The following is a 25884-nucleotide window of genomic DNA, read 5'->3' on the forward strand; positions in this document are numbered from 1 at the left end:
ATGTCGGTCCCGCTCTATGTAATGTGAATCTGAACGTTTGGGAATGGTCCATGAATAAGTGTTTTAAACAAGTCTCCTGTCAATGCTGATGTTGCTCCCCATGGGCTCATGATTAGCATTTCATGACATTCTTCATCTGAAAGTCTCAGATGAAGGGTTGTGTCCACTCTGCCTCCTGGAGCGCCATACGTTTAGTCCTTGCAAACCTCTACTCCTCTGCTTGTGCTTCTTTTCCCCTAATGAGTTTGTTTTAACTACTTTAAAAAAGTGTTGTGCTTGCCAAAGGATCTCTGCATTTCATTCCTATATACCAGAGCCTTCTCTACATTCTCTACATCATGGCTTCTTATATTTCCTACAGAATACCTACCATGAATGTATTATCTGCAATATTTTACATGTTCCCTTTGTGGCTGTTGAACATGGGAAGATGTGGATACTCAAGATTTCTATTGGGGGAAAGCTGGGATTTTTAGTAAAGATAAAGAACATGTGATGTTGAGGTTCCATCTATGTTCTCCACTAGCTCTATGAAGAACAGGATTAATAAAATGCTTATTTAAACAGGATGGCATTTATTACCCTGAAAGTTCTGAAATAAATTATTAAGAGACACCCACTCTCTAGGGTGCTAAAGAAACACTACTTGAAATTACATTAAAAATTACAGAACATGGGATATAGCTGTATCTTGAACTTCGCTTAAAACTGATGTTTCTATATGGTTAAATTCAGCCTATAATTTACTTTTTGAGGGGCAATATTTTGGCAGTGATGGTATGTTCTTCTCTGTGCATCAGCACATCGTAAAAATTTGTTCTAATGCAGTTGATGTTAATGATTTACTTCGTTAAAGAGCTCTGACTTTTTTTTAAATCCATGGAATTAATTATTTTTCTCTTTATTATTAAGTATCTTTATGCAGCTGATGTACATAAACCATCATATTTAATCTGGCAGCTGCCTTTTTTCTTTGGTTTACTTTGCATAAATCTGTCTTTGCAAAAGGAAGGCATGGCCAGGCATAGTGAGTCATGCACTTTGGGAGGCAGGCTGACCACCTTAGGTCAGGAGTTCAAGACCAGTCTGGCCAACCTGGTGAAACAATGTCTCTACTAAAATACAAACATTAGCCAGGCATGATGTCGGGTGCCTGTAATCCCAGCTACTTGGGAGGTTGAGAGGGGAGAATCACTTGAACCCGGGAAACAGTGGTTGCATTGAGCCGAGATTGTGCCACTGTACTCCAGCCTTGGTGGCTTAGCGAGACTCTGTCTCAATAAAGCAAATGATGGCTCTTATCTTTGTTTACAGGTCAGAAAAATTGGGTAAAATGCAGGCTCTTCCACTTACTGGATGTTTGATAAAATAGTCTACTTGGGCCAAAAACATTGGCATTACTAGTGACCTTGTTAGAAATTCAAAAGCTCAGACTTTATTCCAGATCTTCTGATAAATAAAAGCTTGCATATCAACATCTTCAGTTTATTGTACATATTTAAATCTGAGAGGTACCTTCTAACTCAACATGTCTTTTTTTGTCTGAAAAATATACACATCTTATTCTTTATGATGTAAATACAGCACTCTGAAGGGTACATGTTGCTGTTTATGCCCTTAATTTTATACTTTGTTATCCAGAAAAGTATCATATACACTGGTGTTGTGGATCTTAAGCTGTTGTCTTTTCTCAGAGTTAGAGAATACATTAGAGAGTATGTTTGTCTTGAAAATTATTGGATAATTTTAATCCCTCCTATAAGTCAGAATCAATTCTTTTTACTCTCTTATTTCACTTTAATTCAAAGGATAAATTCAGCCCATGGTCACTTGGTAAATATATGCGTGTCTGTGTGTGTGTGTATGTGTATGTGTGTGTCTGTGTGTCTGAGTGTGTGTGTGTGTGCTTCAGGGGCTGCTGACATTTAGGGATGTGGCCATAGAATTCTCTCTGGAGGAGTGGCAATGCCTGGACACTGCTCAGCAGGATTTGTATAGGAAAGTGATGTTAGAGAACTACAGAAACCTGGTCTTCTTGGATGAGAATAACATTAATACACAATTCCTAGTATACCCTAAAAGTTTCATTTCTCTTTTTTCGTAGAACAATTTTTGGTAATTTATGCTTTGCATAAATGAGTTTCTGATCCATATTTTCAAGGAAATCTTGAGGATTGATCTGTGTAGAAAAGAATTTCTTCAAGATGTTTCATTTTGACCTGAACTTTCCACATTTCTGAGCTGATCTGTATCCCTCACTCAGATTAGTGGTAATTCCAGAAATTTAGTTACATAAAATATTGTTGCCCATATCATAAAATCTATTTGCCACCACCAATATTTGATTCATGAGTACTGGGTGGTAAAATTAAGTACCTACAAATTTAAAATATTTTCTAAATATTTATAAAAAATTTTTTGAGATGGGGTCTTGCTCTCTTGCCCAGGCTGAAGTTCAGTGGCATGATCTAAGCTCACTGCAACCTCCACCTCCCGGGTTCAAGCGATTCTTCTGCCTCTGCCTCCTGAGTAGCTGGGACTACATGTGTGCACCACCATGCTTGGCTAATTTTTGTATTTTTGGTAGAGATGGGATTTCACCATATTGGCCCAGCTGGTTTTGAATTCATGACCTCATGATCCACCCGCCTCAGCCTCTGAAAGTGCTGGGATTACAGGCGTGAGGCACCACACCCAACTAGAACTTTCTTTCATTAATTAGTATTTTGGGGTTAATTTTCTAGGATATTCTATTACATCCTTTTGAATGAGCACAGTGGTAGATTAGTAATTGGAGAATATAAGAATGATACATGTTATTTATTTTTAGTAAAACAGTTATTGTTCTCACTAACCCAGACCTGATCACCTGTCTGGAGTGAGGCAAAGAGCCCTGCAATATGAAGAGGCTTGAGATGGTAGCCAAACCCCCAGGTAGGTGAAAGTAAATAAAACAGATGACACCAATGAGCAGCCAAAGGTCACAAAGAAATCCAGTCCTTGAAATGTGATTTGAAAAGCTGTGTTCCAGAGCAAATAGTTTCCAGGAAGCCTGAGGTTTTTTGTTTTTTTTGTTTTTGTTTTCTAATTTTTCTCTCACATAGGAGCATCTTCTGTCTTATGCTTTTAAATTCTCTAAGGATTCTACTTTTCCTTGGGTAACCTTCCTTGAAGTTTACAGTGAGAGCCAAAGTCCTCTTCATGGCATATATGAGACTGCACAATCTGACTGCTTTTTCATTGTTTTAGGGAACATACCAATATCTGCATAAGTATGAGAGACTCTATGTTAAACTATTTTTTTATCCAGAGAAGTATCATCATTCTCTTTTTGCATCATATCTGAAATGTGTGAGCGTAGTGGTTTCTGTTTCATTGGATTTTTGGTTAACTTTTCTGCATATTCCATACTGTTTTTATTACTGTGGTCTTAATGTATGATGTTCCTCTGCTTTGTTCTTTTTCCTCAATATTGCTTTGGCTATCCAAAGTTGATTGGAGTTTTTGTAAATTTTAAAATTTTATTTTCCATTACTGTGAAAAAATGTCACTGGAATGTTGATAGGAAGTTTATTAAATCCATAGATTACTTTAGATAATATGGCACTTTAACAATATTTATCCTTTTGATTAATAGACATATTTTTAAATTTATTTGTGTTTTCTCTAGTTTCTTTCATTGATATTTTATATGTTTAATTGCACAGATTTCTTACCTCCTTGCTTAAATTTGTTCTCAGAAATTTATTATTTTAATGCTATTATAAATAAGATTTTTTTCTGTTGTATTAGATAGTTTAAGTGTATGGAATCATAACTTGTATGTTAATTTTATAATTGCTAATTTATTGACTGTATTAGTTTAGATAAGTTGCATATTTTTGGGACAGAGTCTCACTCTGTCGTGCAGTGGTGTGATCTCAGTTTACTGCAACCTCTGCCCAATCCCTCACCCTGGGCTCAAGTGATTCTCTCATCTCAGCCTCCCAAGTAGCTGGGATTACACGTGTGCACCACCACACCCAGCTAGTTTTTGTATTTTCTGTAGAGATGGGGTTTCACCACGTTGGGCAGGCTGGTCTCAAACTCCTGACCTCAAATGATCCACCCACCTTGGCCTCCCAAAGTGCTGGGATTACCGGCATGAGTCACTGCACCTGGCAGTTTAGACAAATTTTAATGTACTTTTTTTTTTTTTTAGTATAAGATCATATCCACAAACAGCAACTTTTTGCTTGTCTTCAGTTTCAATTTTTTTTTTTTTTAAATGACAGAGTCTCGCTCTGTCACCCAGGCTGGAGTGCAGTGGTGTGATCTCGGCTCACTGTAACCTCCACCTCCCCAGCTCTAAGGAATTCTCCTGCCTCAGCCTCCCAAGTAGCTGGGATTACAGGCGCATGCCACCACACCCGGCTGATTTTGTATTTTTAGTAGAGATGGAGTTTTACCATGTTGGCCAGGCTGGTCTCAGACTCCTGACCTCAGGAGATCCACCTGTCTTGGCCTTCCAAAGTGTTGGGATTACTGGCATGAGCCACCATGCCCAGGCTCAATGGCTTTTTTAAAATGCTTTTGACTAATTCTTCTGCTGCACAGTTCTAGTCCTAATGTTAAAACAGAAGCATTGACAATGGACACAATACAGTTTTGTACTGGTTTCTGTGAATTTAAAGAATCAACTCCTCAAGCTTTTATAAACTGGTTCCAGGAGGTAAATATCTTCTCTTGTTGGGTCCTCAGAGTGATAGAATGTTCTCTGAATTTGTAGTGGAGGAGTTATAGCTTGGTCACAAGGCTGCTGGGTCTGCAGTAGGGTCCACCTTTTGTTGGGAGCAAGTCCCCCAAAATCTGGCCATAAACTGGCCCCAAAACTGGCCATAAATAAAATCTCTGCAGCACTGTGATATGTCCATAATGGCCCTAACGCCCAAGCTGGAAGGTTCTGGGTTTACAGAAATGAGGGCAAGGAACACCTGGCCTGCCCAGGGTGGAAAACCGCTTAAAGGCATTCTCAAACTACAAACAGTAGCATGAGCAAACTGTGTCTTAAGGGCATGTTCCTGATGCAATTAACTATCCCAAACTATTCATTTAATTTGGCCCATCCCTTCATTTCCCTTAAAGGATACTTTTAGTTAATTTAGTATCTGTAGAACCTAAGCCAGCACTCAGCAAGTTCTCCCAGGAGAAGGCCATATTCAGTTCAAGTGCCAAGATCGTGAAGGCCAGTAGGGAAAAGCCGGACGAGTTGGAATAAGGCATCTCCCAGGTTCTTCTGGAGCTGGAGATGAACTTGGACAATGCTAACGGCTGGCTTGCTGTTAATAAATATGTGGGTAAATCTCTGTTTGGGGCTCTCAGCTCTGAAGGCTGTGAGACCCCTGATTCCCCACTTCACACCTCTATATTTGTGTGTATGTGTCTTTAATTCCTCTAGCGCCACTGAGTTAGGGTCTCCCTGATCGAGCTGGTCTCGGCAACCTTTAGCTGTCTTGTTACAAGAGGCTTGAGCAATTGAAATTCCCATTTTATTTTTGGAAAGATTGAATATTTTTCAGGACTTTGATCTGTAGAGCAGACTCTAGGACAGGTGCCTACAGTCGGCTTCATACATAATGGTCCTTATATCAGGATATAAATGAGCATGGCTTTCACTGAGTACCAGAGAGGATTTTCAAAGGTCACTGTGGGTTTCTATGTAGGAAAAACTGGTCATGAACTGTGGCTTATGGAGTTGGAACTGAGTCATTGAACTATTTCAGGGGCCATAGTAAAGGCCAAGGTTTGCAGACCTGCCTGCATTTCTACAAATGGGTGTCTTCCTCTAGGTCTCTGGAAGGTCAGGACCTCTCCCAGACTGTGAGTGGGAGGAGTTTGGCATGGCTACAGAGTAATTTCAGAATTCTCAGTGGGACCAAGTTGGGTGGGCCATTTCTTGGTCTGTAACCAAGAACAGGGGTCCTGTAGTTTCCCACTTGAATGAAGACCTGCCCTCTGAAAAGGAACACTCCTCAATCTTGGGCTTTAGCAGAGTTTCACAGCTTCCCCACCTGGATCTCATAGCTCTCTTAAAAGCACTTATTTTGAAGAGGGGGTCTTGTTACATAACTCAGACCAGTCTTGAAATCCTGGCCTGAAACAGTTCCCCAACCTCAATATGCCAGGTAGCTGTCATTAGAAGTGTGAGTCGTGATGCCTAGTTCTCATAAAGGCAGGTAAGGGATGACTGACAAATTCTTTTGCTGTGGATGGGGATAAGCAAATACTGCATCTTTCATTTATTTATCTTACTGATATTACTCTCTCTATACATTTTTACTTTCTATTTTTCATTTCAAACATCTGTAATTTTAGATTCAGACACGTAGGACAGTATGCTAGAATTTACGTTATGCCTGAAGTAAATTAGATAATTGGTAGACACTCCATATTTATTTCTTTATTTAATTATACTATACTTTAAGTTCTAGGGTACATGTGCACAATGTGCAGGTTTGTTACATAGGTATACATGTACCATGTTGACTTGCTGCACCCATCAACTTGTCATTTACATTAGGTATTTCTCCTAACACTATCCCTCCCCCATCCCTCCCACCCCCCAATAGGCCCTGGTGTGTGATGTTCCCCTCCCTGTGTCCATGTGTTCTCATTGTTCAGCTCCCACTTATGAGTGAGAACACGTGGTGTTCGGTTTTCTATCCTTGTGATAGTTTGCTGAGAATGATGGTTTCCAGTTTCATCCATGTCCCATGAACTCATCCTTTTTTATGGCTGCATGGCATTCCATGGTGTATATGTGCCACATTTTCTTTATCAAGTCTATTATTGATGGACATTTGGGTTGGTCCCAAGTCTTTGCTATTGTGAATAGTGCCTCAATAAATATACATGTGCATGTGTCTTTATAGCAGTATGATTTATAATCCTTTGGGTATATACCCAGTAGTGGGATTGCTGGGTCAAATAGTATTTCTAGTTCTAGATCCTTTAGGAATCGCCATACTGTCTTCCACGGTGGTTGAAGTAGTTTACAATCCCACCAACAGTGTAAAAGTGTTCCTATTTATCCACATCCTCTCCAGCATTTGTTGTTTCCTGACTTTTTAATGATTGTCATTCTAACTGTCATGAGACGGTATCTCATTGTGGTTTTGATTTGCATTTCTCTGATGACTAGTGATGATGAGCATTTTTTCATGTGTCTGTTGGCTGCATAAATGTCTTCTTTTGAGAAGTGTCTGTTCATATCCTTTGCCCACTTTTTGATGGGGTGGTTTGTTTTTTTCTTGTAAATTTAAGTTCTTTGTAGATCCTGGATACTAGCCTTTGGATAGATTGCAAAAATTTTCTCCCATTCTGTAGGTTGCCTGTTCACTCTGCTGATAGTTTCTTTTGCTGTGTAGACGCTCTTTAGTTTAATTAGATCCCATTTGTCTATTTTGGCTTTTGTTGCTATTGTTTTGGTGTTTTAGTCATGAAGTCTTTGCCCATGCCTATGTCCTGAATGGCATTGCCTAGGTTTTCTTCTAGGGTTTTTATGGTTTTAGGTCTAACATTTAAGTCTTCAATCCATCATGAGTTAATTTTTGTTTAAGGTGTAAGGAAGGATCCAGTTTCAGCTTTCTACATATGGCTAGCCAGTTTTCCAGCACCATTTATTAAATTGAGAATCCTTTCCCCATTGCTTGTTTTTGTCAGGTTTGTCAAAGATCTGATGGCTGTAGATGTGTGGTGTTATTTCTGAGGCCTCTATTCTGTTCCATTGGTCTATATATCTGTTTTGGTACCAGCACCATGCTGTTTTTGTTACTGTAGCCTTGTAGTACAGTTTGAAGTCAGGTAATGTGATCTCCAGCTTTGTTCTTTTGGCTCAGGATTGTCTTGGTTATGTGGGCTCTTCTTTGGTTCCATATGAAATTTAAAGTAGTTTTTTTCCAATTCTGTGAAGAAAATCAACAGCAGCATGATGGGGACAGCGTTGAACCCACAAACTACCCTGGACAGCACGGCCACCTCCATGACACCGACTCCTCCCATGCATGAGCATGGAACTTCTCCCACCTGCCTGTGTCCTCTTCCACCTCGTTGAGCAGTAGGTTGTAGCCCTCCCTGAAGAGGTCCCCAACATCCCCTGTAAGTTGGATTCCTAGGCATTTTATTCCCTTTGTAATAATTGCAAATGGGAGTTCACCCATGACCTGGCTCTCTGTTCATCTGTTCTTGGTGTATAGATGGAGTTTCACTCTTGTTGCCCAGGCTGAACTGTAGTGGCGTGATCTTGGCTCACTACAACCTCCTTCTCCCTGGTTCAAGCAGTTCTCCTGCCTCAGATTCCTGAGTAGCTGGGATTACAGGCATTTTACGTATATGTTAGACTTTTGATGTGTTTATAAATCAAGAAGAAATCTAGGTTGCTTCAGTCTTTTGGCTTTTTTGAATACTGGTACAACAGACATGGATGTTCAAATATGTCTTTTAGGTCTTGTGTTGTATAGTTTGGATATAGATTTATAAATCGGATTGCTGTATTTCATGATAATTCCATTTATAATTATTTGAGAAACATAACATTTTTAAATTAATGCATTCTTGTTTTCTACCAACAATCAAGAGAAGTTTCATTTTCATTGCATTATAAACAGATTTGTTGTTTTAAAAAAATTTATAGTGGCCATTGTAATGAGTGTGAGATGATTTCATTTTTTATTTGTGTTTCTCTACAAATTATTAATATTGCATATCATTTCAAATGCTTTCTTCCATTTGTATATATTTTTATTTAATTAAATTAATTAATTAATTAATTTTTGAGATGGAGTCTTGCTCTGTCACCCAGGCTGGAGTGCAGTGGCACAATCTCAGCTCACTGCAAGCTCCGCCTCCTGGGTTCACATCATTCTCCTGCCTCAGCCTCCCATGTAGCTGGGACTACAGGCGCCCGCCACCATGCCCGGCTAACTTTTTTGTGTTTTTAGTAGAAACGGAGTTTCACCATGTTAGCGAGGATGGTCTCGATCTCCTGACCTTGTGATCTGTCCACCTCAGCCTCCCAAAGTGCTAGGATTACAGATGTGAGCCACCCCGCCCAGCCTTTTTTTTTTTTTTTTTTTTTTTTGAGGCAGGATCTCACTCTGTCACCTAGACTGGAATGCAGTGGCAGAATCTTGGCTCACTGCAACCTCTGCCTCCTGGGTTCAAGTGATATTCATGCCTCACCCTCCCAAGTAGCTGTGACTACAGGAGCCTGCCACCACACCAGGCTAACTTACGTATTTTTAGTAGATATGGGGTTTCATCATGTTGGCCAGGCTGGTCTTGAACCCCTGACCTCAAGTAATCCACCTGCCTTGGCCTCCCAAAGTGCTGGGATTACAGGCATGAGCCACCATGCCCTGCTGTATGTCTTTTTTGATGAAAGTTTAGTTCAATTATTTGTACTTTTCTAAATCAAGTCATTCAACTTTATTGTTCTGTTTTAAGAGTTGTTTATGTAGTCTGAATATTAACTTCTGTATCACATTCAGTTTGCAAGTATTTTCACCTGTTTTTTAGCAGGCATTTTTACTCTATTGAATGTTTTTTTTAATGTGTATAAAGTTGCAAGTATAGTGTAGTTAAGCTTTTCTGTTCTTCTTTTTATTGCTTATGCATTTGATGTTGTATCTAAGAAAATGGTGCCAAAATCCGTGTCATGTTTTTTTTTGCTTTGTTCTAACAGGTTTGTTAGATTTTTTATGTCTAAGTATTTTATTGAAAATATTTTTTGTATATGGTTCAAAGAAATGATCCAATTTTATTTTATCAGTGTGTGTTATCTGCCTTTGTGTCAGTACCATACTGTTTTCATTATTGTACCTTAATATGTCTTTTGAAATCAGGAAGTATAATGCTTCTTTGTGTTTTTTCATGGGTATTTGGCTAGTTATATTTTATAATCAAATTTAAAAATTTTCAACATTATTTCTGTAATAAAACTGTGCTATTGGGATTCTTATAGAGATTATATTGAATTTGTTCACTGTAGGTTTTGCTGACATCTTAACAAAATTAAATTTTTGACCCTTGGGCAAGAATATGTTGAAGAGTGTGTTTTATTTTTATTTCATTGTATTTTTTTTTTAGAGACAGGGTCTTCCTATATCGCCCATGGTAGTTTTGAATTCCTAGGCTCAAGGAATGCTTCTGCTGCAGCCTTCCAAAATGTTAGTATTACAGGCGTAAGCCACTGCACTGGGCCTGTGTGTTTTATTTTTATGTATCCTTGAATTTGCCAGTTTTGCTTTTAATTCCTAATTTCATTCCGTTTTGGTCAGATAACATACAGTGTGTGATTTTGGTCTTTTAAAATTTATTTATTTTTGTCATTTTGAGACAGGATCATACTCTGTCACCCATGCTAAAGTATAGTGGTATAATTTTGGGTCACTGCAGGCTTAGTCTCCTTGACTCAAGTAATCTTTTCACCTCAGCCTGGTGAGTAGCTGAGACTACAGAGATGCACTACCATGCCTGGCTAATTTTTAAAATTATTTTTAGTGACAGAGTCTCACTATGTTACTGACGCTATGTTACTGACTTATACTTGTGGTCACAAGTGATCCTCTCACTTTTGTCTTCCAAATTGTTGAAATTATATGTATCAGCCCCTACACCCAGCTGGTATTATTTAATAAGACTTGTTATGTGTTCTAACAGAATAAATCAGGTGCAAATAAGAATATTCTGTATTATTTTGCTTTTAACTGGAAAATATTGTACATGTCTGTTAAGCCTAGTTGGTCTATGGTATGGTTTGGATGTCCACGTTCTGCAAACCTCATGCTGCAACGTAAGCCTCAATGTTGGGTGTGGAACCTGATAGGAGGTGTTTGTGTCATGGGGCAAATTCCTCACAAATGCCTTGGCACCATCCTTTTGATAATCAGAAAGTTTACTATCCATTAATTCAAATGAGAGCTGGTTCATTGAAAGAAACTGGCTTCTTCACCTCATACTTGCTCTGTCTCTTACCCTGTAATATGTCTAATTATTCTTTGCCTTCCACCATGATTGTAAGGTTCCTGAGACCCTCACCAAAAGCAGATGCTTTCACACCCTTCTTGTACAGTCTGTGGAACTTTGAACCAAATAAACCTTTTTTCTTCATGAGTTATTCACTCCCAGATGTTCCTCTATATGCAAAATAGTTAATACAGTATATAATATTGTCTGTTTTCTGTTCAATTATTGATCTTTTATCTGAATTTTTGCTTTGTTATTGCAAACAGGGTCTTGATGTCTACAATTACATGCCTATGTATTTCTTACTTCACCTTTGTCAAAATTTGCTTTATATATTTTAGGGCCCTGATGTCACATATACATATACATGTAAATAGATATGACAATTATAGATTTCTGATAAATCAACCCATTTGACCATTATATAATATTGTGTTTGTCTTATTCTAGTACCTGACTTAAAGTATATTATATCCAATATAGTTATTACCACCTCACCCAATTGTGGTTACTACTAGCATGGAATATGGATTCTTTCCATTCTGTTACTTTCAGCCTATTTGGCTCAATGATAAAATGAGTCTCTTATAGACAGCATATTGTATGCATTTTTACTTAAGCCACTCAGGCATCTTATATATTTTTTATGAATTTATTTATTTTTGAGATGGAGTATCACTCTGTCCATGAGGCTGGTTTGCAGTGGCATAATCACAGTTCACTGCAAACTCAACCTCCCAAACTCAAATATAATATCAGCTTCTCAAGTAGCTGGGTTGCAAATATGTACCATCATGCCCAAAATTATATATATATATATATTTTTTTTGTAGAACAAGGTTTTGCCATGTTGTCCAGGTTGGTCTCAAACTCTTGGGTTAAAGTGATCAGCATCCCCGGCCTCTCAAAGTCCTGGAATTACATTTTTTTAGTAGTTTAATTAATTTATATTTAAAATGATTGCTTAAAGATATGAAGTAACTATTACCAGTTTCATTGCTACTGCTTTTTAAAAATTTTTATTTTGTTTTATGTTCTGGGATACATGCGCAGAACGTGCAGGTTTGTTACATAGGTAAACTTGTGCCATGGTGGTTTGGTGCGCCTATCAACTCATCACCTACGTATTAAGCCCTACATGCAGTAGGTATTTATCCTGATGCTCACCTTCCCCCACAAAACAGGCCCCAGTGTGTGTTGTTCACCTCTATGTGTCCATGTGTTCTTATTGTTCAGCTCCCCCTTATAAGTGAAAACATGTGGTGTTTGGTTTTCTGTTCCAGTGTTACTTTGCTGAGGATAATGGCTTCCAGCTCCATCCCTGTCTTTGCAAAGTACATGATCTTATTCATTTTTATGGCTGCATAGCATTTCATGGTGCATATGTACCACATTTTCTTTATCCAGCCTATCATTGATGGTCTTGTGAGTCAATTCCATGACTTTGCTATTGTGCATAGTGCTGTGGTGAACATACACAGCCATGAATCTTTAAAATAGAATGATTCATATTCTTTTGGGTATATATCCAGTAATGTGATTGCTGGGTCAAATGGTATTTCTGGTTCTAGGGATTCGAGGAATCACCATACCATCTTCCACAATGGTTAAACTAATTTACATTTCCACCAACAGTGAAAAAACATTTTTATTTCTTCACACCCTCACCAGCATCTGTTGTTTTTTTGGCACTTTAATAAACACCGTTCTGACTGCCATGAAATGGTATCCCATTGTGGTTTTGATTTGCGTTTCTCTAATTGTCACTGAAGTTGAGCTTTTGTTTGTTTGTTGGCCACCTGAAAGTCTTCTTTAGAGAAGTTCCTGTTCATGTTCTTTGCCCACTTTTTAATGGGGTTGTTTATTCTGTTCTTGTTAATTAGTTTAAGCTCCTTGTAGACTGTGGATATTAACTTTTGTCAGATGGATATATTGCAAAATTTATTCCCATTTTTTAGGTTGCCTGTTCACTCTAATGATAGTTTCTTTTGCTGTTCAGAAGCTCTTTAGTTTAATTACATCCCAGTTGTCAATTTTTGCTTTTGTTGCCATTGCTTTTGACATTTTCATCATGAAATCTTTGCATGTGCCAATGTCCTAAATGGTATTGCCTAGGTTTTCTTCTAGGGTTTTTACAGTTCTGGGTTTCACATTTAAGTCTTTAATCCATCCTGAGTTAATTTTTGTATAGCTGTAAGGAAGGGGTCCAGTTTTCAATTTTTTGCATATGGTTAGCCAGTTTTCCCAGCACCATTTATTATTTATTTATTTATTTATTTATTTATTTATTTATTTTGAGATGGAGGGTCACTCTGTCACCCAGGCTGGAGTACAGTGGTGCAAGCTTGGCTCACTGCAACCTCTGCCACCTCGGTTCAAGCAATTCTCCTGCCTCAGTCTCCCAAGTAGCTGGGACTAGAGGTACATGCCACCACACCCGGCTAATTTTTTTTTTGAGATGGAGTCTCGCTCTGTCCCCCAGGCTGGAGTGCAGTGGGGCAATCTGGGCTCACTGCAACCTGCAACCTCCGCCTCCCAGGTTCTAGCGATTCTCCTGCCTTAGCGTCATGAATAGCTGGGATTACAGGTGCCTGCCATGTCATTTAGCTAATTTTTGTATTTTTAGTAGAGACAAGGTTTCACCATGTTGGGCAGGCTGGTCTTGAACTCCTGACTTCAGGTAATCCACTCACCTCAGTCTCCCAAAATGCTGGGATTATAGGCATGAGCCATCATGCCCAGCTCTCAGCTAATTTTTGTATTTTCAGTAGAGATGGGGTTTCACCATCTGGTCAGGCTGTTCTTGACATCCTGACCTCAGGCAATCCACCACGCCTGGTCCCCAGCACCATGTATTAAATAGGGAATCCTTTCCCCGTTGCTTGTTTTTGTTAGTTTTTTTTTTTTAAGATCAGATGGTTGTAGACATGCAGTCTTATTTCTGAGTTCTCTGTTCTGTTCCATTGGTCTCTGTGTCTGTTTTTATACCAGTACCTGGCTGTTTTGGTTACTACAGCCTTGTAATACGGCTTGAAGTCAGATATCATGATGTCTCCAGCTTTGTTCTTTTTGGCTGGGATTATCTTGGCTATATGAGGTCTCTTGGGATTCCATACGAATTCTTAAATAGTTTTTTCTAATTCTGTGAATAATGTCAATAGTAGTTTAGTTGGAATAGCATTGAATCTATAAATTACATTGGGCAGGATGGCCATTTTCACAATATTGATTCTATCCATGAGCATGGAATGTTTTTCCATTTGTTTATGTCCTCTGATTTCCTTGAGTGGTGGTGTGTAGTTCTTCTTGAAGAGGTCCTTCACTTCCCATGTTAGCTGCATTCCTATTACTAGGTATTTTATTCTCTTTGTAGCAATTGTGAATGGGATTTCATTCATAATTTGGCTATCTGCTTGTCTATTGTTGGTGTATTGAAATGCTTGTGATTTTTGCACATTGATTTTATATCCTGAAACTGCTGAAGTTGCTTATCAGCTAAAGAAGCTTTTGGGCTGAGACAGTGGGACTTTCTGAGTATAGGATTATGTCATCTGCAAACAGAGAAAATTTGACTTCCTCTCTTCCTATTTGAATACCTTTTATTTATTTATCTTGCCTAATTTCCCTGGGCAGAACTTCCAAAACTATGTTAAATAGGAGTGTTGAGAGAAGGCATTCTTGTCTTGTACCCGTTTTTAAGCTTTTGCCCTTTTAGTATGATGTTAGCTGTGGGTTTGTCATAAATGGCTCTTATTATTTTGAGGTATGTTCCATGAATACCTAGTTTATTGAGAGTTTTTCTTTTTTTTTTTTTTTAACATGAAGGGATATTGAATTTGATTGAATGCCTATTCTGCATCTTTTGAAATAATCTGTGGTTTTTTCCTTTAGATCTGTTTATGTGATGAATTACAGTTTTTTGATTTGTGTATGTTGAACCAGTCTTGATTCCCAGGGATGAAGCCCACCTGATCATGGTTGATAAGCTTTTTGATGTGCTGCTGGATTTGGTTTGCCAGTATTTTATAGAGAATTTTTGCATTGACGTTTTTCGGGAATATTGGCTTGAAGTTTTGTTGTTGTTGTTGTTATATCTCTGCCAGGTTTTGGTATCAGGATGATGCTGCCTCATAGAATGAGTTAAGGAGAAGTCCCTCTTTTTCTATCATTTGGAATAGCTTCAGAAGAAATAATACCAGCTTCTCTTTGTCCCTCTAATAGAATTCAGCTGTAAATCCATCTGGTCCTGGGCTTTTCTTGGTGGATAGGCTAACTATTACTGCCTCAATTTCAGAACCTGTTATTGGTTTATTCAGGAATTCAGCTTCTTTTTGGTTCAGTCTTGAAAGGGTAGATGTGTCCAGGATTTTATCTGTTTTTTCTAGATTTTCCAGTTTATGTGCATAGAGGTGTTTATAGTACCTGCTGATGGTTTTTTTGTATTTCTGTGGGGGTCAGTGATGATATTTCCTTTATTATTTTTTATTGTGCCTATTTTTTTCTTCTCTATTTTCTTTTTTATTAGTATAGCTAGCAGTCCATCTATTTTATTAATTTTGTCAAAAAACCAGCTCCTGGATTTATTGACTTTTTGAAGAGTTTTCTTGTGTCTCTCATTCCTTCAGCTTCACTCTGATCTTGGTTATTTCTTGTCTTCTGCTGACTTTGGGGTTTGTTTGCTCTTGGTGCTCTCATTCTTTTAGTTGTGATGTTAGGGTGTCAACTTAAGATCTTTCTAGCTTTTTGATGTGAGTATTTAGTGTTACAAATGTCCCCCTTAACACTGCTTTAGCTGCATCCCAGATATTCTGGTATGTTGTCTCTTTGTTGTCATTGGTTTCAAAGAATTTCTTGATTTCTGCTTTAATTTAATTATTTACCTAGAAGTCATTAGGGAGCAGGTTGTTCAATTTCCATGTAATTGTGTGGTTTTAAGTGAGTTTCTTGCTTTTTAGTTCTAATTTGATTGCACTGTGGCCTGAGAGACTTTGTTATAATTTTATTTCTTTTGCATTTGCTGAGGAGTGTTTTACTTTCAATTTTGTGATCAGTTTTAGAGTAAGTGCCATGTGGCACTTAGAAGAATGTGTACTGTGTTGGTTTTGGCTGGAGAGTTCTGTAGATATCTATCAGGTCCACTTGACCCAGAGTTCAGTTTAAGTCCTAAGTAGACTTGTTAGTTTTCTGTCTCAGTGATCTGTCTAGTATTGACAGTGGATCTTAAAGTCTCCCACTATTATTTTGTGGGACTCTAAGTCTCTTTTAAGGTATCTAAGAATGTGTTTTATGAATCTGGGTGCTCTTTGAATTGATCCCTTTACCATGATGTAATGCCCTTCTTTGTCCTTTTTGATCTTTATTGGTTTAAAGTCTGTTTTGTCAGAAACTATTATTACAACCCTTGGTTTTTTCTGCTTTCATTTGTTTGGTAAATTTCCCCCTATTCCTTTATTTTGAACCTACATGTGTCTTTGCATGTAAAATGAGTCTTTTAAATACAGCAGACAAATAAGTCTTGACTCTTTATCCAGCTTGCCATTCTGTGTCTTTAAATTGAGGCATTTAGCCCATTTACATGTTAGGTTAATATTGTTGTGTGTAAATTTGATCCTTTCCTCATAGTGCTAGCTGGGTGTTTTGCAGACTTGTTGATGTAGTTGTTTGAAAATGTCATTGGTGTTCATACTTCAGTGTGTTTTTGCAGTGTCTGATAATAGTTTTTCATTTCCATATTTAGTGATTTTTTTCAGGAGCTCTTGCAAGGTGAGCCTGATGATGATGAATTCCTTCAGCATTTGCTTGTCTGAAAAATATTTTACTTCTCTTTCACATATAAAGTTTAGTTTTGGTGGATATAAAATTCTGGGTTGGAAATTCTTTTCTATAAGAATGTTGAATATTGGCCTTCTATCTTTTCTGGCTTGTAGAGTTTCTGCTTGAAGTTCCACTGTTAGTCTGATGAGCTTCTCTTTGTAGATTACCTGGCCTTTCTCTCTGGCTGCCCTTATCATTTTTTCCTGAATTTCTTTATTATTACTATTATTATTATTATTATTATTATTATACTTTAAGTTCTAGGGTACATGTGCACAACGTGCAGGTTTGTTACATATGTATACATGTGCCATGTTGGTGTGCTGCACCCATTAACTCATCATTTACATTAGGTATATCTCCTAATGCTATCCCTCCCCCCCACCCTACAATAGGCCCCGGTGTGTGATGTTCCCCTTCCTGTGTCCAAGTGATCTTATTGTTCAATTCCCACCTATGAGTGAGAACATGTGGTGTTTGGTTTTCTGTTCTTGCAATAGTTTGCTGAGAATGATGGTTTCCAGCTGCATCCATGTCCCTACAAATGACAAGAACTCATACTTTTTTATGGCTGCATAGTATTCCATGGTGTATATGTGCTGCATTTTCTTAATCCAGTCTGTCACAGATGGACATTTGGGTTGATTCCAAGTCTTTGCTATTGTGAATAGTGCTGCAATAAACATATGTGTGCATGTGTCTTTATAGCAGCATGACTTATAATCCTTTGGGTATATACCCAGTAATGGGATTGCTGGGTCAAATGGTATTTCTAGTTCTAGATCCTTGAGGAATCGTCCACTGTTTTCCACGATGGTTGAACTAGTTTACAATCCTACCAACAGTGTAAAAGTGTTCCTATTTCTCCACATCCTCTCCAGCACCTGTTGTTTCCTGATTTTTTAATGATTGCCATTCTAACTGGTGTGAGATGGTATCTTACTGTGGTTTTGATTTGCATTTCTCTGATGGCGAGTGATGATGAGCATTTTTTCATGTGTCTGTTGGCTGTATGAATGTCTTCTTTTGAGAAGTGTCTGTTCATATCCTTTGCCCACTTTTTGATGGGGTTTTTTTTTTTTTTTTTCTTGTAAATTTGTTTGAGTTCTTTGTAGATTCTGGATATTAGCCCTTTGTCAGATGAGTAGACTGCAAGTTTTCTCCCATTCTGTAGGTTGCCTGTTCACTCTGATGGTAGTTTCTTTTGCTGTGGCAGAAGCTCCTTAGTTTAATTAGATCCCATTTGTCAATTTTGGCTTTTGTTGCTATAGCTTTTGGTGTTTTAGACATGAAGTCCTTGCCTATGCCTGTATCCTGAATGATATTACCTAGGTTTTCTTCTAGGGTTTTTATGATTTTAGGTCTAACATTTAAGTCTCTAATCCATCTTGAATTAATTTTTGTATAAGGAGTAAGGAAAGGATCCAGTTTCAGCTTTCTACTTATGGCTAGCCAATTTTCCCAGCACCATTTATTAAATAGGGAATCCTTTTCCCATTTCTTGCTTTTGTCAGGTTTGTCAAAGATCAGATGGCTGTAGATGTGTGGTATTATTTCTGAGGGCTCTGTTCTATTCCATTGGTCTATATCTTTGTTTTGGTACCAGTACAATGCTGTTTTGGTTACTGTAGCATTGTAGTATAGTTTGAAGTCAGGTAGCGTGAGGCCTCCAGCTTTGTTCTTTTGGCTTAGGATTGTCTTGGCAATGCAGGGTCTTTTTTGGTTCCATATGAATGAACTTTAAAGCAGTTTTTTCCAATTCTGTGAAGAAAGCCATTGGTAGCTTAATGGGGATGGCATTGAATCTATAAATTACCTTGGGCAGTATGGCCATTTTCACAATATTGATTCTTCCTATCCTCCTGAATTTCAGCCTTGAAGAATCTGATGATTCCATGTCTTGGGATTGGTTTTCTCATGGAGTATCTTACTGGGTTCTCTGGACTTTCTGAATTTAAATGTTGGACTCTCAGGTTAGAAAAGTTCTTCTGGATGATATCCTGAAGTATATTTTTCAACTTGGTTCCATTCTTCCCATCTCTTTAAGGTATCCCAGTCAGATGTAGGTTGTCTTTTTACATAATCACATAGTTCTCAGAGATTTTTTCATTTCTTTTATTCTTTTTACTTAAATCTTGTCTGCATGTCTCATTTCAGCAAGGTGGTCTTCAAGCTCTGAAATTCTTTCCTCTGCTTGGTCTACTCAATTATTGAGGAACCAAAAAACACAGTTCAGTTCATTTATGTTCCCTCTAAACTGGTAAATCAGGTTAACAGCTCCTGTAATGTTTTTCATGGTTCTTAGCATCTTTTCATTGGATTAGGACATGCTGTCTTAGCTCAGCAAAGTTCATTGTTACCCACCTTCTAAAGCCTACTTCTGTTAATTCATCTATCTCAGCTTCTGCCCAGTTCTGTTTCATTGCTGGAGAGGTGTTGCAATCATCTGGAGAAGAGGCATTCTGCCTTTTTAAGTCTTCAACATTCTTTTGTGGATTCTTTCTCATCTTTATGAGTATACCTAGTCTTTGAGAATGTCAAAATTTGGATAAGGTTTTTTGGGAACCTTTTTGTTGATGCTGTTGTTGTTATTGCTTTCTGTTTGTTTGTTTTTCTTTTAACAGTCAGGGCCCTCTTCTGTAGGACTTCTGCAATTTGCTTGGGGTTTGCTCCAGACAGTATTAGCCTGGGTCCATCCCACACCTGGCGATGTCACCAGTGGAGGCTGCAGAAGAGCAGAGATGACTAGTCATCTGCTTTTTCCTCTGGAATCTTTGTTGCAGAAAAGCACCGGCCTCATGACAGTGGGAACACTCCTGTATATGTTGTCTGATGATGTCTCTTGGGAGGTCTCCACCTCTCAGGATGCATGAGATCAGGGAACCACTTAACAAAGCACTCTGGCGCCCCTTGGTGGAAAGAGTGTGCTTCACTGGGAAGAATTCCACCCATCTAAAGTGCCTAGATTCCTCAGAGCCGGCTTGGGGAAAGACTAAGTCTGCAGAAACCACCTCATTGTTACTGTTTTATGTGTTTGTTTCTCATTTCCTGTTTCACTGCCTTAATTTTTGTTTAATTTTGTTGTGACATGCTTCAATTATTTTTTCATTTTGTTTTGCATACTATCCACAAATACAATGTGATCATCTTGACATCTAATGTAACCATGTTGAAAAATGGAGATTACAGTAAGTATCTTAAAGTTAAAACAATATATTTTAATCTTATACACCTTCAGTTAAATACAAAACCTATACTGCTCTATTTTCCAGTTTGTTGATATTACAGTTCATAATATCTTACATTGTGTGTCTATTAACCGATTTGTGGAGATTTATATCTTGTTTTTTATATCTAGAAGAATTTTAGGGATTTTTTTGTAGCATCGTTATGATAGGAAAAATTTCTATATGTGTCTGTATATTTACATTTCATAGACAGCTTTATATTTATATATGGCTTCATGATGCCATTAAGCATCATTTTGTTTTTCAACATAATGGACTCATTTTAGCATTTCTGTCTGTTTATATGCAGAGTCTCACTATGTTTCTCAGGGAGATCTTTAACTACTGGTCTCAAGTGATCTGATTGTCTTGACTTCCTAAAGCTGTAGAATTACAGGCATGAGTCACTGTGCCTGGCCACCATGTAACAATGTTTCTTAGGACTGTGCTAGTTTTAATGAACATCTTGAATTTTTATTTTGGAAAGTCTTTATTTTTATCTTGTTTTTGACGTAAAATAATTTTGAATTAAGTATTATTGGTTAGAATTTTTTTATTACATAAACATTGGAGAAGTCGTCAGCCTTTTTTGGCTTCAAGTAACCTTTGTATTACTTTTTTCCCTATATTGGTCATCTAAGATGCCTTTCATGAATATATCAGTCTACTTGATGGTGTCTGATAAGTTTTGTAATCCATATTTTAATTTTGTTTTGCAATTTTTTTGTATGTTATGTATTTTAGAGCGTGTCCCTTCACACCAGTTACTTGTGTTTTGATGTTTTAGTTGATATTATGATCGTATACGACAATGTTTGACTCTGTAAAATTTAAGATAGTGTCAAGCAAAATCAAATGTGAATCAGCCAAATGTCATCTGCCAATATAATTACCTCTATGCTTGTCTGCCTGTATAAATATTATTTCTGTATTTTTTATGATTTGTATATTTGTTACGTAGGTTTGTTGTGAATGGTTGTTCAATCTTGTCTAGGTGAGCAATCATAAAAATTCTCATAATTTCGATATCTATTGTGAATCTATATTATTTTTGTGTGGAAGAGATGCTTTTGGATTTGAAAATAATACTAAAACTATCTGCATCTTTTAAGGTATTATTGTTTATTTTTACTTGTCAAAAAAACACATAACAAAATTTCAAATATTTTAAAATATTTTGTTTAGACATATTAATTATATTGACAATGTTATGCAACATATCCCTAGAATGTTTTTGTTTTGCAAAGCTAAATCTCAATATAAATTAAACAACTACCAATTTTTCTGATTTCCTGGCACTTTGCAAACACCACTGTTTGTTTTATTTTTAAGAGTATAACTGGGGTGCAGCACACCAAGATGGCACATGTATACGTATGTAACAAACCTGCATGTTGTGCACATGTACCCTAGAACTTAAAGTATAATAAAGAAAAAAAAAGTGTATAACTGATTCATATATCTCATACAACCTCTGTCTTTTTGTGGCTGGCTCATTTCATTTTGCATAATATCATCAAGCTTTATATTTATAGTTGTTAGAATATTTCCTCTCTTTAAAATCCTGGCTTATATTTCAGTATTTTTCTATTTCAAATTATATCTACTGAATGATTTGGTGACAGAAATTTTCATTGCTCTACTTACCGGCTTTCAGTAACAATACTGCAATAGTAATGGGTATACAAATAACTCTTTATGTGACTGTATATGTGAAAGTTTATATATAAGCAACATTCCATTTTATTAGTCCACTTTTTAGCCATTATTCTCATGCCAAATTGTTTTAATTCTTTAGCTTTATAATGTGTTTTGAAATCAGGAACTGTAATGCTTTCCACATTGTATTTTTTTTTTTGAATATTGTTTTGAACTTTATTGTCTCTTGAGATTTTATATACTTTTGGGGCTGCTGTTTCTATTTCTTCAAAAATGCAATGAAAATTAGAAAAATATAACATTAAATCTGTAGACTACATTAAGCAGTATGGATATCCTCAAAATATTAATCATTTCAACTTTTGAACAGGAGCATACTGGTGTGTGTTGCTTAATTTCCACATATGTAAAATTTTAATTTTTCTCTATACTCATTTTATTTTGGCAATAGAATCCATAAAATTTCAGTTTTAACAAATCTGTAAACTTTTTTGGCCTAACAGGTGGTCTATCAAGGAGAATGTTGTATGAGCTATTGAGAAGGTTGTGTATCCTGATATTGTTGAGGAGTCTTCCCTATACCTCTCTTAGAAATAATGGTTTTACACTGCTTTCAAGTCTTCTCTTCACTTACTAATATGCTGTTTTGTTTTATTTTTATACAGAAAGTGGAGCATCAAAATGTCCTACTGTACTTTTACTGGTATCTAGGTGTTTCTTCCATTCTGTCAAATATTTGCTTTATATATTTGGAAACTTCGTGTGAGATACACACACACACACATAAATTTGTCGTAGGTTCCCAGTAAATAAATATATTATTGATTAATGTCCTTCTTCGTCTTCTTGTAGTTTTAACTTAGAGTACATTTTATAAAATATGACCATTTTTTATTTAAGATGTAGCTTGTGTAATACACTTGGGACCTCTTTTGCTCTCATTCAATTAATACTTGCATGCAATTTCTACATCCATCTTGTCAGTTTTAGTCTTTTTTTAATCACTAGATCTCAGATTACCCTTGTATAAAGGTAAGTTGGATATCACTTTTTAAATTTTTTAAATCAATCTCTTTATTGAAAGTCTCTTTATTAGAAAATTCTATATAATTTTTAAAGCAGAAAGACATGCTGATGTTACTATATTGTTTTATTTCACTATTTTATCTTTGTCCCTTATTTTCTCTTTTTCTATTTTTTGTCTTTTTTTAAATTTTTTTTTTTGAGATGGAGTCTTACTCTTGTCACCCAGGCTGGAGTGCAATGGCATGATCTTGGTTCACTGCAACCTCTGCCTCCCAGGTGCAAGTGATTCTCCTGCCTCAGCATCCCAAGTAGCTGGGATTACAGGCACCCAACAGCACGCCCAGCTAATTTTTGTATTTTTAGTGAAGACGGGGTTTCCGCATGTTGGTCACGCTGGTCTCGAACTCCTGACCTCAGGTGATCTGTCTGCCTCAGTCTCCCAAAATGCTGGGATTGCAGGCATGAGCCACTGCACCTGGTCGTCTTGTTTATTTTTATATTGATATGCTTTTAGTTCCTCTTATTTTGCTTTGTGTATCTACACTGACATGTTCTTTGTGGTACCTTAGGAATTACATAAAACCTCTAAAAGATACAATAATATATATAAATCTGTTAAAAAAGGAACTTGAGTTGCATGCATACATGCAAAAAAAAAAAAAATTCTCATTACATCTGCCCTTAAATTTGTGATTGATATTGCTTTTTTTTTTTTTTTTTTTTTGAGATTGAATCCCATTCTGTCACCCACCCAGGCTGGAGTGCAGTGGTACGATCACAGCTCACTGCAAGCTCTGCCTCCCGGGTTCACACCATTCTCCTGCCTCAGCCTCCCGAGGAGCTGGGACTACAAGCACCCATCGCCACCTCACCGGGCTGATTTTTTGTATTTTTAGTAGAGACAGGGTTTCACCGTGTTAGCCAGGATGGTCTCATTCTTCTGACCTCGTGATCCGCCCATCTCAGCCTCCCAAAGTCCTGGGATTACAGGCATGAGCCACCGCACCCGGCCTGATTGATAATGCTAATTGTATCTTTTTATGTGGTATATTTATTAATAGGTATATATAATGACTTCTGTGATTTTCTCTTTCAAATTTTAGAGAATAATTAGAAATGTTTTTTGTACATTATAATGCTACGAAATTCAATTTTTGCATATGTGCATATCTTTCCCAGAAAATAATGTATTTAATATGATTATTTGTTGTTTTGTTGAATCGTGTTATTTTCAGTAGAAGCAGCTGCTTTCAGCATATGTAGGGCGTATGGAATGCCAATATACTTTGTCAGAATTTGGTTATTTTTGAAGGTTTTTATCTATTTGGCAGGACAGACGTGCTGATGGTATTATACTTACTGGATTGCTGTTTTTTTTCAGGACTTTGACTATATTACACAGTTCCCTTCTGGCTTGCAAAAGTTTTATTGACAATTTACTGGCTATCTCATAAGACTATGCTTGCAAATGACACATCACTTTCGTCTTGCAGTTTCCAAGATTCTCTTCTCGTCTGTGACTTTGAAATGGTGCTTTTATATATGTTTGTTATAAATATATCTTTGTATCTTAGTTTTTTTGTTGAGCTTCTTCATTTCTTTTCTTTTTTTTTTTGAGACGGAGTCTTGGTCTGTCTCCCAGGCTGAAGTGCAGTGGCACAATCTCGGCGCACTGCAAGCTCAGCCTCCTGGGTTCCCGCCATTCTCCTGCCTCAGCCTCCCAAGTAGCTGGGATTACAGGTGCACGCCACCACACCCGGCTAATTTTCTTGTATTTTTAGTAGAGACAGGGTTTCACCATGTTAGCTAGGATGGTCTCAAACTCCTGACCTCGTGATTCGCCCGCCTCGGCCTCCCAAAGTGCTGGGATTACAGACGTGAGCCACTGCACCCGGCCTGAGCTTCTTCATTTCTATATCAACTTCTCTTTCAAGAGTTTTCAGTTATTCTTTGTTGTATTTTTGCATCCAGTTTCTGTTTTTTTGATATTTTTAAATATTTTTTTCTTGTTCCCGTTTTTTTGGTTTTCTATGGTTCTCTGTGTTTCTATTTCACCCACTGAGCATTATTCAATTTCTTTTTCTTTTCTAAAATAAATGTATACATCTCTTTTATGATGTGTTTCTGAAAATGTTGTAATATTTTTGGTGGCACTATATTGCCCTAATTTTTATACATTGTAGTCTTTGATTGAAATTTGGACATTAAAAAATGTTACTTGTCATAATCTTTATAAGATAGCTTTGTCCTGGCATAGTCTGAAAACCATTGTCTTGGTTAGAGATTCTGGGAGTCTCTCAAACATGTCCTTAGAATGTGTCCTGTCAGTAATTTTGTGTTTATTTTTTAGTTAAAGGCATTTATTCATGTTTCTTCTTAATAGTAATCACTTGCTACAATTGCTTTCTGTCTGTGGTACTGCAGTCTCTCTGATGCTTTAAAATTTAACTGTAGTTCCAGCAGACTTAAATCATCATTCCAAAGTATGCCACCATTTCTTTCAGCACTATGTATTATAATAGGCAGAAACCAGTGTCTGAAAAGGTTTCTAGAAGCAAGTAATGAAGATGCATGAATCAGTATTTTCCTTTTATAAAAAAAGCCAAAAGTTGGCAATTTTCTTCTAAAGGCCATATGTTATATTGGGGACCAGAAAGAGCTGTGTTAGGCAAACTTCTATGTCACTCTTTGCATTGTGCTCACCTGGGTCACTTCACAAACTTAACTCATTTACAAAATTTCCTCAGACGTATTTTGGTTAGTGTTTTTGTTACATTTATATGTCTATAAAGAAATTAGGGCTTTTGGTATTTTGCTTTGCCATCTTGTTTGTAGTTTGTATAATTTTATAGGTGACATTTGTAAACTATATTCATCTGAGTCTAGTAAGTGAAGTAATCTGTTTTTATTTCTTTCAGTTATATGTTCTCATTTTGCCCAAGACCTTAGGCCAGAGCAAGACATAAAAAATTCTTTCCAAAAAGTGGTACTGAGAAGATATGGAAAATGTGGACATGAGAATTTACAATTAACAAGAGGCCGTAAGAATGCAGATGAGTGTAATGTGCACGAAGAAGGTTGTGATGGACTAAACCAGTGTTTGACAACTACCAAGAGCAAAATATTTCAATGTCCTAAATATGTGAAAGTCATT

The 25884-nt window shown here is 37.0% G+C and overlaps 1 protein-coding gene and 1 pseudogene across 1 annotated transcript in view; one reads left to right on the forward strand and one right to left on the reverse strand.

Moving 5' to 3' along the window:
- Nucleotides 1-25785, forward strand: LOC117093520 (annotated as a pseudogene).
- The window catches only part of LOC117093722 (zinc finger protein 100-like), a 346302-nt gene that overhangs the window by 283123 nt on the left and 37295 nt on the right, over nt 1-25884 (reverse strand).

Source organism: Trachypithecus francoisi, unplaced genomic scaffold (genome assembly GCF_009764315.1).
Source record: "Trachypithecus francoisi isolate TF-2019V2 unplaced genomic scaffold, Tfra_2.0 Lachesis_group12, whole genome shotgun sequence".
NCBI lineage: Eukaryota > Metazoa > Chordata > Mammalia > Primates > Cercopithecidae > Trachypithecus > Trachypithecus francoisi.